The 13,022-nt window shown below is 32.5% G+C and overlaps 2 long non-coding RNA genes across 2 annotated transcripts in view; one reads left to right on the top strand and one right to left on the bottom strand.

Annotated features, from left to right (window-relative positions):
• LOC123586740 overlaps positions 1-13,022 on the bottom strand; it is a 360,359-nt gene that overhangs the window by 37,681 nt on the left and 309,656 nt on the right. The window lies entirely within an intron of this gene.
• The window catches only part of LOC123586739, a 92,939-nt gene that overhangs the window by 15,819 nt on the left and 64,098 nt on the right, over positions 1-13,022 (top strand). Inside the window, exon 2 of the long non-coding RNA XR_006706917.1 lies at positions 4,327-4,424. This is a non-coding gene — a long non-coding RNA (uncharacterized LOC123586739). The remainder of the gene's footprint in view (positions 1-4,326; positions 4,425-13,022) is intronic.

The raw sequence follows: 13,022 nt of genomic DNA on the forward strand, positions 1-13,022 counted from the left end.
ACAGGAATTGTTATATTTAGCCTTCTGGTGGATTATACATTTATTTGCATTTTGGGGCACTAAAAGTAACACTGTAGAATATGGTGTTCTCCTTGATAACAAATCACAGATTCTGTAATAAGTTATATGTGAGGGTTTTTTTTTTGACAGAAAAAAAAATCTTTAACTCTTTTTGACAAACTTTATTCTCTATGTTAACCCTGGGATTCCTTCAATTCTGTTATTCATTGTAGTAAGTAAAATTTCCCTCTTTTTTTCATTGCTAAAGGTTTAAAATATGTGCATTTATTCTAGCATTTCAAGATTTTTGTAGGAAAAGTTGTTTGTTTCATCCATGTCATTCATGGTTGTGTATATCAAAATTTGATTTCTATTCAGTTTGGGTTTTTTAGACTTCTGACCCTAAAAGTTGATAACACCTCTGTTCGTTTTATTGCTTTAGCATTTGAAAAGAATTTTTTTTAAATTTTTTTAACATTTATTTATTTTTGAGACAGAGAGAGAGAGAGAGAGAGTGAACAGGGGAGGGTCAGAGAAAGAGGGAGACACAGAATCTGAAACAGGCTCCAGGCTCTGAGCTGTCAGCACAGAGCCCAACGCAGGGACCTGAGCCGAAGTCGGATACTTAACCGACTGAGCCACCCAGGCGCCCCTGAAAAGAATTTTTATGAGTAAATGATTTTTTGTTTGTTTTTAAGAATTACACTAGCTCTATTGGTTGCTGTCACTGTAAATTAATACCTTAGGACACCATCTCTGAATCTACGATGCTTTCCACTGCCAACATCAATAGCTATTAAATATTTAACTACTTTTAAAAATCTGTAGTTTTACCATTTTACCGAACATAAAACGAACCTGACACCTTTCTACTGATGCAAATGTTGGTGTGTCTCTTTCTCATAGAATAACAGTGTCTTTGCCCTTTGTTTTCCAGCTATGGGCTGTTATCTTAAAAAAAATAACTATTTATGTTACACCGATATAATATATTAAACCCTAGTTCTTTGTGGAACTCCAAAGTTACTCTTTGGGAATTCAAGTAGATTACTTAAAGTGAGTTCTGCTTTATTTATATAATTAACTTAAATTAGCATGATTTGTCATTGGAGTGAAAAATCACATAATCTATTTTTTCTAATTTGTCTTTTTTTTTAACATTCAGGGTTTTTTTTTTTTAATTTTTAGTTTATCCACTGTGAAGATGATGCTAAATACTTTCTTATATTGACTTAAATTGATGATAAAATTTGAGATATGTCATTCAGCTTTGTATAAATGCAAATTACACATGTTGTCTTATAAAGCCTGTTTTCTCCTTGGATGGCTTTTCAGAAAGACACCATCCAGATATATTGATTTTCTATTTGGATTTTGTTAGATTGGCTTAAAAGCATCTTGTGAACTGGCCACACCAAGCCAATTTAAAAAATAATTTTGAAAAGAGGCTCCATCTATTACACACAACAAATGTAGATATATTTCAGGTAATTATGGCTCTAGGTCTGTTCTTTCTCAAGAATGCAAACTTTATTCTCATTTCTAATTCCAGTTTTATGTCAGTTATTAACATAATGAAGATTCCTTCTCTCATCTCTAGATTTCTAGATTATTCCTGAACAAAATGACTGATTCAAAGTCTATAATAATATGATGCCTGGGATGACTTTAAACTAGTATACAATCATCTCTCAATTGTGTTTAATTTAAAATTCCACTGTCTCTTTAGATGAAAACGTTCCTTCCAATCTTTTTAAGAGCTTCAAGATTTTTCCATCTAAGCATTTCGGGTTCCTCCAACACAGCCTCTGTAATTAGTGGCTCCAGGCCAGTAAATTCATCCTGCCTGTCTGTGCCTCTGTTTCTGCTAGCTTCAGCCCATGATGTGAAAGTAAATCATTACAACTGGCTTCCCAGACTTGAAATTGAATTTGACAAACAGTCTTTGGGAGTTATATAGGATGAGAATGTGAGATACAGATAGCAATCACACCTGTGTAACCTCATTACACATATTCAGTCCCCACTGACTTCAAAGAGAGTCATGAGTATATAAGAAAAAGCAAAATTTGTCACTGGATTCCTAATATGTCTCTAATGGCATACAGAAGGCATCATGCTTCTCATTGAACACTGGGAGTTCCAGGTTCCAAGTAATGAATATCTTTTATTTGCTATTTAAATAATGTCCACTGCGGTATATTATTCCAAATAGATCTCATTTCAGTCCACAATGCCTCAAGAGTGTAATTTCAAAAGCATAATTATGAGAGATAAAACGTTCATGAATTTATGGTACATTGCAAAAGTTAGAAGTAAAGTCAGCAGAAAATGATGAAACAAACTCAGAAGATATTAGAACAAAGAAAATTACAGATCTTTTAATACCATGCCTTCATTTTACCTACGAGAAAGCTCAGGTTGCAGGAAGAAAACGAAAGCCTAGGTCAAAGAACTAGTCACTGACTGACCTGGAATAAAAATCAAGTCTTGTGATTTTCATTTTAATGTTTTCCATCTCATATTAGTGATTTTCAGGGGAAACAAACATATAAATTAAACTTTTATAATTTCTAATTTTTACATAAATTTAGGATTTTTTTCCCAAGATCGTTGTTTTATCAACAATGTTTTCCTTCTTTACAATTATAAATTCCAAATGATTGGCATGTTAATGTGGATTTTGAAGTCCAAGTTAATTACTTTGAAAAAGTAACCCTATTAATATGTTCATTAGTTTACTAAAAGTTACTGCAATGATCACTTTATAAGTCCTGTTTAGAATATTTTTAGCCTCCTCTTGTTCTTTCAGAGTCGCTTTTAAAATTCAAAAAATTACAGGCAGAAATGCGCTTCACTTGCAAAAGAATGATAAGCTCGGCCGTATGTTCCCCTCAAGCTTCCTTGTCATGGTCTCCTCAAGTGTGCTATAGCCAGAAGAAGACACTGGGGCAGTGTAGCCTTTGGTCTCTAATTAGTTTCATGCCTATCATTCCAGCATTCAAATACAAATGAATTTTCAAACTTCTTTTAAAACTGAAGACACTGATTGACTGTTGCTGTTGCTTCAAAAAAACATCCTGAGGAAATGCATCCTTTTTACCTGCACATTCCCGACCTCATAAAGGAACGAGTACTCACAATGGCTTGCAGGTATTATTTATTACTTGTAAGGAGAATAGAGCATCTTGAAAGTGCACACACCCCCATAATATCAGTACTTCCAGTGATATAAAATGAAATGAATGAACGAATAACAAACAAAATATCACAAATGTATTTTCCTTGTCTTCTCATATAAATTAAGACAGGATAACAAAAGTCTCATAATAAATTCAAGTAATTAAAAATCAGTGTTAAAAAATATGGATGCTATAGAGAGGGCTACTTCTAGAAATGCAAGGATTATTTCAGATCAGAATCTGTAAGGATTCATTGATTAATTTCGCCTATGACTACATTAATATAAATGGGTTTTATGGCACCTGATATATTTATTTTCACTCTTTTGCAGTTGAAACTCCTACTTCTAATAACAGTTGAAAACTTGGTAGCCACAATGTTTGGATTCCAGAAGCAGAAAAAAATGGTGACTTCATATCTCAAAGAGTCACAGATTTGTCTTAATTTGGAAACTGGAGCTAAATAATTTATGAAATGTGAAGGAGTAGTACCATATCAATGACACTGCTTCAGATGATCTTTCCTAAGCAGCTATTGATAATTTACATGTAAAGGGCCAAATGCTAGGCGCTTTCTTTAATATCCTCTTTACTCTTTACAGCAACTGTATGAATAGAGGTTAGTTATACCTATTGTATAGTTTATTTTATTAAAAAAAACAACCTTAGAGCCCGTGGGATTAACTAACATGACCAAGGTAACACAACTAGTGAGAGTAGAGATATTTTTTTCAAACAAAATTGTCTATTATTTATTTATTCTTCAGCAAAGATAATAGAGTATGTTGGAAATTCAGTCATGAATTCAATCTTTCAAAAACTATAATTTTTATTGTTCTATAACTGAATGGGATTTGATCTACAATACATATATTTTTAAGCAGAAGAATTTATCTTCCCAATTCAAAGTAACACAGAAGTTTCCAATATAAAATGGAATCAAATCAAGTTGTCTCTTTCTCTCTTTCTCTCTCTCTCTCTCTCTCCCTGTTTCCCTTTCCTGTCTTCCTTTCCTGGCTCTTTCTTTTCCTTTCCTTGAAGTAACATAAATTCCAAGTGGCCTTATTTTCCTGGAACTGAGGCAAGGACATCTTAGCCATGTAATGTCATGTCCCCTGAGTCTAACTGATCCTTCTTTGCCTAGGTATTATCTTCTGTTTCTGTTGCATCTGTTCTGGTTGTCTCTGATCCACCATGACCTCCAGTTGACTGATCCATAGTCTACATATCATTCTTCCAATGGTAAGGCCCTCACTCACATCTATTTCCTACCTTTCTTGTAGACAGAGTAAATTTATAAATCTCAACATGCTTGGCCTGGATGTGCAGAACTCTATAATATTGCTGTGGTTCAAGCTAGTCCAAAAAGTATCCCAAGCAACCATTGATAACCTGAGACATTTACCATCTTGCTTATCTGTGTCCTGAGACTCATAAGTCATGGCATGTTCAGCTCTGAGATACCTCCAAACTTATCTGGTGTCTCCAGAGACATTTATTCTCCCTAGACTCAGCTAAAAGCATATAGCAAAGACTAAATCTCTTTCCAAAGACCCAGCAACCACTAAACAGAATGTGCTTTTCCTCCAGTCTCTTTCCTGCCTTGTAGTTGAACCCATCTCCAAAAATGGCTCCTGGGGAGAAATCATAAAGCAGGTTGTCTGCAATCCATAATCTCCCTAGTGGCAGGAGGAGGGAGATAGGGGAGACACCCGGAGAAACTAAGAAGTTCCTTTAGCCAAATCTCCTTGTAATCATGCTGATGACAGTTCTGGTACACAAACTAACGATATTCACTCTCAAGAGAGTCCATATCTGTGAAAATATTTTAGCATGCTATACTTGATTTGTCTAGGAATGTTTGTACTAAACAAACATGGAGTCTATGAATTTATAGCACACGTCTCTCTGGAAAATGTCAGATAAACTATGCAACCATCTGGGAACGTGACAATGTATCATAGCAAAATGGTCCTCTTCTGTGTCATTTATGTAACCACGACTATCACACAGAGTCCCATACAGTAATCTGAGCCGGAGCACATCTTGACTGACAAGAAGTCACCCAGGCAACTACATTGAAGGTCCTGGTCTCTCACTGTCACCTATGCTTCATGATTACTTATCTTCCTGAAATTATTGGTAAAGTTTGCTATTAGGTAAGATTTCTAATTTGAGTGAGTCTGATTTGACAGTACAGTCCTTTGTGTTATCTCAATCCATCACCATCTTCTCTCACTGGTAGAAACCCTAGGTTCTGAGTCATCCAGATCTGGTCTTTGGTATTTTTAAATGAGATTATAGATTTCACTAAAATGCTTTTCTCTTTAAAGCACCTCAGTCTTACAATTAAAAGTAGGAATATCTGTGACTATTGTATGCTTGAGGCCGTGGACATAAAAGACCCTTATTGATTCTTGAATGATGACGACAACAGTAAGGATAATGAGAATATTGAAAATACATAATCCAATATTAAGATATGAACTACTGCTTTTATTTGAGATGTTTACTGTGGCAGCACCACATCGTCTTTGGTGCATTACAGTCACAATTTTGCTACTCTTCTCTCCTGAAATCTTAAATGAAATGAGTACTTAACTATTTTAGCTAGATGCCAAGGAATTATTAATAAAAATTGTATTGATAATTTTTGTTAATAATAGTGTGAATAGTTTGATAAATTCCTATGTCATCTTATTTTTTCAAGTATTGTTTAAAAACAAACACAAAGGATTAGCAACCTCTGCAATTGTGCCTCTGATACGTACAGACAGATTGAGCAAAATATTCAATTATAACAATCAAATTGTGAGAATTGAATTTGTTGAACTCTTATTAAAAAGGTTCTAAAACACTTTATCAGGTATTATTTGAGTACCAGGAAAGCCACGTGCACAAGTATATTGCTAAATATGCCACACAATGATTGACTATTTTATAAACAAAATATGTCATATTCAGTGATTAAAGTCCAACAAATGTAAAATTCTAAGGTTTACATAGGACAAAATTTAATACAAAAAACTCCTTAGTAATCTACACAAATTAGGTACTTGCCTTATGATATAAATAATATTTTCAACTATAACTGGAATTAACTATAAATGAATAAAAAACATTATTATTACCGAAGAAAAAGACAAAACATTCTGAGTTTTCCAAATGAATCTACTATTATGGACCAAACTATATGCCACTATACATAAGAATTAAATTATTTTCCTATTAAAATTAAGTATATTTCAACTGATAACTCTTAGTCTATTTTTAATGTGTCTTTTGGTATTTTTATCAGTGATATAAAAGAACTAAGAAAATTTTATGAGTATGGAAAGAGAAAAATACAAATAATTTATTTTAAGGTAAGAGTTAATGAAAATAGTTACTATTATTTTCTATTATTGAAAAATTTTCCAATTTAAAACTTAGAATTTCTGTGAATTCAGTTCTGCAAATATGCATTGCTTATGAAAAATGGAATTTTTATTACTAGAAGAAAATTTCAGAATATAAAATTTTAAAATCTAGAGCTTTCTACGGGACCTTGAGGAGAGGTATTATGATAGTGTTTCCTAAGGCAATATATTTTAGGAAGTAAAAGTGACAGTGTGGCTCTTGGGTAAATCTATACATTTAAATGAAAACTGCATTGATGGTGTTTCTATACAAAACATTTTTTGTACCAATGATATTTTATTATATGGTGCCAAGTGGACCTTGTATAATATTTATCTTCATGACTCAGATCTAACTATAAAGAACCAAACCAGCAACTGCTCAAATTTACGTTACTTTGTGTCATATTATTAGAGAACACAAAGTACTCCAAGCACCATTTAGACAAGATACTTCGCTAGATAGAACCTGTTCTGCTTTTAAGGCAGAGCTGCCCAGGCAAAAACCTCCTCAAGTGAAATAATAAACCAAATGTGTGTGTTACTAGAATGATGTTTTGTGTAAATATATCACACAGTGTAGTGTACAATTTAGAATAACTTCAATATAGTGTTATCTGTCACAATATGGCATATATTAGGCTTTTGGCTATTTTTTTTTAATGTTTACTTATTTTTGAAGGAGGAGAGAGAGAGAGAGAGAGAGAGAGAAAGAAAGAATCTGAAGCAGGCTCCAAGCTCTGAGCTGTCAGCACAGAGGCCTGTATGGCGCTCAAACCCACGAACCGGGAGATCGTGACCTGAGCCGAAGTCGGATACTTAACCAACTGAGCCACTCAGGCGCCCCTAGGCTTTTGGCTCTTTTATACGTGATCTTGTTTACCAAGAATTTTTATATTGTATATATGACTATAAAAAAAAACACACAGAAAAGTTTCTATTCTTTATTACAGTTGGTTACATAGTCTAAATGCATGCAGCATCCTTTGGCTATAGTATGGAAAAACGAACTTACAGCTATTAATACAAAAAATAAAAAGAAAACACTACTGAAAATTAAAAAGAAAAGTGATTTCTGGATAAAATAATGACAATTCCAAAAGAAAAAAATGTGTTTTCCAGTCTGTGGGTATCCCTACATGGAAAAGTTTTCTGTGTATTAGGCAGCAAATAAGCCTTTTTCCCTGATGAATCTTTGTCAGTTTACTGTCAGAACAGAATGGGGCAAATTAGTTTGAATTAACCATTTAGACCACATATGCACAATGCCTAATAGTCTGTGACTTGTCTGATAAACATTGAAAATTTTATTTTACAAATTCTTGTTTGACTAATTTTAATTTTTTTCTAAATTAAAATTCAGTTTAATGAGTTTATGAGTTTAGATCAATGGTTTTCAATCTAGAACCTTGGACCCCTAAGTTCACACCAAAATGGACTCAAAACTAACAATAATGATGCTAATGATGATATTGATAAAATAATCAGAAACATTTATTGTGTGCCTACTGTACTCCAGGAACTGTTCCATATATTTTATGTGTATTCAATATTTAATCTTTACAACACAGCTGTGAAATTAGTATTTTTCATTTTACAGATGAAGCGATTAATGCAAAGGTAGATGAGGTAGCTTTTCCCAAGATCATTTAGTTAGTAACTGGCTAGTTAAGATTCGAACCCAAGCAACCTAAATATTTTAATCATTATGCATATTATCTTCCAAGATAGTCATGGGAAGTCCATGAACTATTTTCAGTTCTAAACTATCTTATAAATATTGCATATTTTTCTATTTTGGATAAACTAACTTAAATGCTGTTTTTTTTTTACTTTGGTCAAAATTGTGTGAAATCAGAGTGATAACACTAATTGATTACAAATAATAATCAGAAGTCCGCAGACATCTTGGGGCATAAGGAAGATTATGACTTATGTGTTGTCTCACAACCATTTGATAAGAAAGTTAAAACAAGAAAACCTAGATTTCTTGGTTTCTTTCCAATATGTTTCTGAACCTCTATCTCTCTAATATAATACTATATCAGAATTTCCTTCACACAACGTTTTATATTTTTCCTGCACTTTCTAACCTTAGCACATTTAAAATATCTGGAGCTAATGCTTTAAAGACTTGCAAACTTTTAAAGTGGCTTCTATGCTCAAAAAAATATGAAACAAGGTATAAAACCCACTTTTTATCCAGTCAGCACATCCTTTGGTAACATATTCTATTTCTTCTATCTAATTTTAAGGTGCCCAGTTGCAATGGTGTATAACAACCTGATAAGGTTTCATTGCAAAATTCAGTCACAGGGTAGGTCAATCTGAAAAAAATAATGTTCACATAAATCCAACCTGGATCAAAATTTTTATTGCAGACATGAAAGTAAGCTAGGGTTGGGGTAGAAATGAAAGAGCTATAGAAATGTAGCACACTCATAATCTTTCATTTCTGCCCTGGAGAGGCTCGAAATGTTGAAGCCAGGAAATAGAATATGATCAAACAGCCCTGCTTGTATGTGACTAAATTGATAAAAGCCATGAAAACCTCAATCTAAATTATAAAGCACATTTATGAAGTCCTATCAAACTGAATTGTTATCTTTATGTGTTTTAAACAAATTCTGAACACTGAATAATGGACCAATAAATGCTTAATGAAAGAATGAATATATGGTTCTACCAATCCACACTTTATTTTTTGAGATGCTTACTTTCACATCTCTAAAATCCACATGAAGCCAAGACTTGAAATTTTTTCTGAGTGACTTGTGGGAGAAAGAAAAGGTGCTGTATTACCAGTAGAGAAAATCCTATGCATTTTGAATATTAATAAGTTCTTTAAATGTGAATACAAATGCAATATATGTCATAACATTTGTTTGTAGTAGTGAATTGTCATGACATCCCCCAAATTATCCACTAATCACAATTGGCAAGGCAAAAAAAATAAAATGGTGACAGATTTGACATGCAAGGGATTAAGTTAATTTTAAACTTAAACTCATCTGCTAGGTTTTAAAAAGTGGAGACATAAATTCTAAATGGAATGGCCAATGTGAATAGCCATTTCGAGTTTAAATGCCCAACTTGAGAAAGGGTTATACAGTACAGAAAAAATACTCAATTGTTCAGATTTTGAGAATCTGGAAATTTTGTCACATATAGATAAGGACAGAAAGAAGAAAGAATGTAATCTCTTATCTTCACACACTTGAAATTTTATGTCTGGCATTGTTTGAAGAAGATTGGAAATCTAGAACCGTATCCATAATGACAATTTTAAGTTACAGATGTTAGCTTGCAAATTCATGCACATATTATACACCGATTGCTCAACACTCCCTTAAATTACCTAATTAATGAAATGAAACACTTTGCATGTACTTATCATGGCAACATATCATAACACTTTTAACTCTATGTTTTTACTATGAATAAACAAGCAAATTGATAAATGCACATGTATCTCCAAATGTCCTTTCTGTTACTACTATTTGACATAAAAAGTTAAAATTAATTATCGCCCAATAAATATATCTTTTAATAAACAATTTATAGTAAAAGTTAAAGATTCAACATTGGTTGTCCTTAAAAAGGAACACCACATGGATATTTTTTGAATTGAGGAAGTGAAGGGAATGAAGTGAGAATATCCATCCATGTGTGCTGAAGCTAGCTCTTCCATAGCTGCTAGAGAAGTAAGTGACTCTTAACACAATTCCTGTTTTTTGCCTTTAATTTGAGCCAGAGTGCCAATAATAACAGCAAAATAAGTAGCAGAAAAAGCATTCTCTACGTTGGAAAAAAATGGATTTAATGTAATGATAAATTGAAAAGTTTTTAGAGACTGCTTTATGAGAATAAGCTTGAGCAATGCTACTCAAAGTATCCTGTATGGAGCAGTGTTGGGCAGAAAACTCTTCCCAGTACATGGTGAGATAAGGAGCTTATGACATCATATAAGTCAACTCTATAGTCACTAAACAATATTTAATTCAACTGATATATTTTTTATAATAATACTTCCTCAATGAAGAAAGCACTGTGTAGATTTATATTTGAGTACAAGCTCCTGATCTTATTCTAGACTGGTAATAACTATGAATAGTAATGAGCTAGCACAGGGGTCAGCAAATTAAGGCCTGCAAACCAAATATCACCCACCACATTTTTTTGTAAACAAAGTTTTATTGGAACACAGTTATGAGCATTCTTTTTTTTTTCCATGACCCAACTACAAGACATAGTTGAGTGCTTGCAGCAGAGACTATCTGGTCCTTCAGAATTTTGAACATCTGGCCCTTTAAAGAAAATATTTGCTGACCCCTGAGCTTGAGCATCCATATGATCTTGAAAGCTTTTGAAAAGGAAAGTTGAAAATCAAAAACAGGGGCTCCTGGATGGTTCAGTCAGTTGAACATCTGACTCTTGATTTCAGCTCAGGTCATGATCTCACAGTTCATGAGTCTGAACCAGCATCAAGCTCTGCACTGACAGTGCAGATCCTGATTGAGATTCTTTCTGTTTTCTTTTCTCTCTGCCTCTCCCCAACTCTCTCTTTTTCTCAAAAGAAATAAATAAACTAAAAAAAAAAAAAAAAAAAGAAAATCAATAGAGCATATCTAAATGTGCATGTTAAGGCACATATTATTCATTGTGTGCCATTCTATGGGAAGAGGTGTGACCTCATGAATCCTGACAATGTAAGCCGATTACGATTACAACTACGATTTGAGAACTGTGTATTCTAACCAGACTCTCTGACTTGGATATCAAGAATAATTAAATATTTCCAAAGAAAACATGATGATTGTTCAGGTTTTAACCTGAATATTAAGTCAGTCTGGAATTTTATAGAAAATAGAGAATTTCTATTCCGTATTCAGTGAGTGGTAAATACATTCTACACCTAATATTTTTACTCATGTTTAGAAAGGCAGAATATCTTCCAACACTAAAGGGATATTTTTAAAATGCAAAAAAATAAGATTATACCATGGATATACAAACTATATTTTGAGGATAGGTAAATTTACAAAGGTATAAATAAGAATGAACAGGCCACAAATACCCTTTCCCCATTAATTTGAAATGTTACTTAAATTATGAGAAATTTTTGCTTTCAAGCCATATTACAATATGTGGTTCTTTCTATTTTTTACCTAAAAGGAAAAATATACTCTGAGAAAATTTTTTTAATTGTATTTAATTTGAAGAAACAGCTATTTATGTACATAAACATTTATATGTATATACAAATGTATCTAGAAAAATAGACAAAAAGAAAAAAAACTTCGTATCTTGATTAGTCAAAATAAATGGAAAAGAAAACTTAATACAATTTCTCACATACAGAATAATTGAATATGTTAAATGAGCACCAATTTATATATAACATCTGCTAAATGTTTAAACAATTTAAACAGTTTTATTATATTTATAGATGTGACTTTTAAATATGTAGGCCAAAGCAATTATAGCAAGGTTGCAGGTATAAAGCTAATATACCAAAGGTCAACTGCTTTCTTATATAACAGCAATGAACAAGTGGAATTAGAAATTAAAAACGCAATACAATTTACATTAGCATCAAAACACTGAAATACTTAGGTATACATTTAACAAAATCCGTACAAGATCTCTATGATGAAGACTATAAAACTTTAATGAAAGGAACCATAGAACTAAAGAAATGAAAAGATATTTCATGTTCATGGATAAGACCCAATATTGTCAAGATGTCAATTCTTCTCAATTTGATCTATAGATTCAATAGAATCTGAATCAAAATCCCAGCAACTTATTGTGTCGATATTGACAAACTGATTCTAAAGTTTATTTGGAAGGCAAAAGACCCAGAATAGTCAAGACAATACTGAAGAAGAACAATTAAGATTGATACTATTTGACTTCAAGACTTACAATAAAGCTAGAGCAATCAAAAAAGTGTGGTATTGACAAAATAACAGGCAAATAGATCAATAAGACCGAATAAATAGCCCAGAAATAGATTCACAGAAATATACTCAACTGATCTCTGATAAAAGAGCAAAAGCAATACAATGAAGCAAAGATAGTCTTTTCAACAAATGGTACTAAACAATGGGACATTCACATGAAAAAAAAAATCTAGACACAGACCTAATATCCTTCACAAATGTAAACTCAGAATGGATCACAGATATTGGTATAAAATGCAAAACTCTAAACTTCTAGAAGATAACACAGGAGGAAAATCTAAGTGATCTTAAGTTTTGGCAATGGCTTTTAGATGCAACACAAAAAGCATGATTCATGAAGGAGGTAAGATTAATAAGCTGGGCTACATTAAAATTAAAATTTTTGTTCTGCAGGAGATACTGGCAAAAAAATTAAAAAAAAAACAAGCCACAGACTGAAGGAAATATTTGCAAAAGACATGATTGATAAATAATTG

Source organism: Leopardus geoffroyi, chromosome C3 (genome assembly GCF_018350155.1).
Source record: "Leopardus geoffroyi isolate Oge1 chromosome C3, O.geoffroyi_Oge1_pat1.0, whole genome shotgun sequence".
In the NCBI taxonomy this organism is placed as follows: Eukaryota; Metazoa; Chordata; class Mammalia; order Carnivora; family Felidae; genus Leopardus; species Leopardus geoffroyi.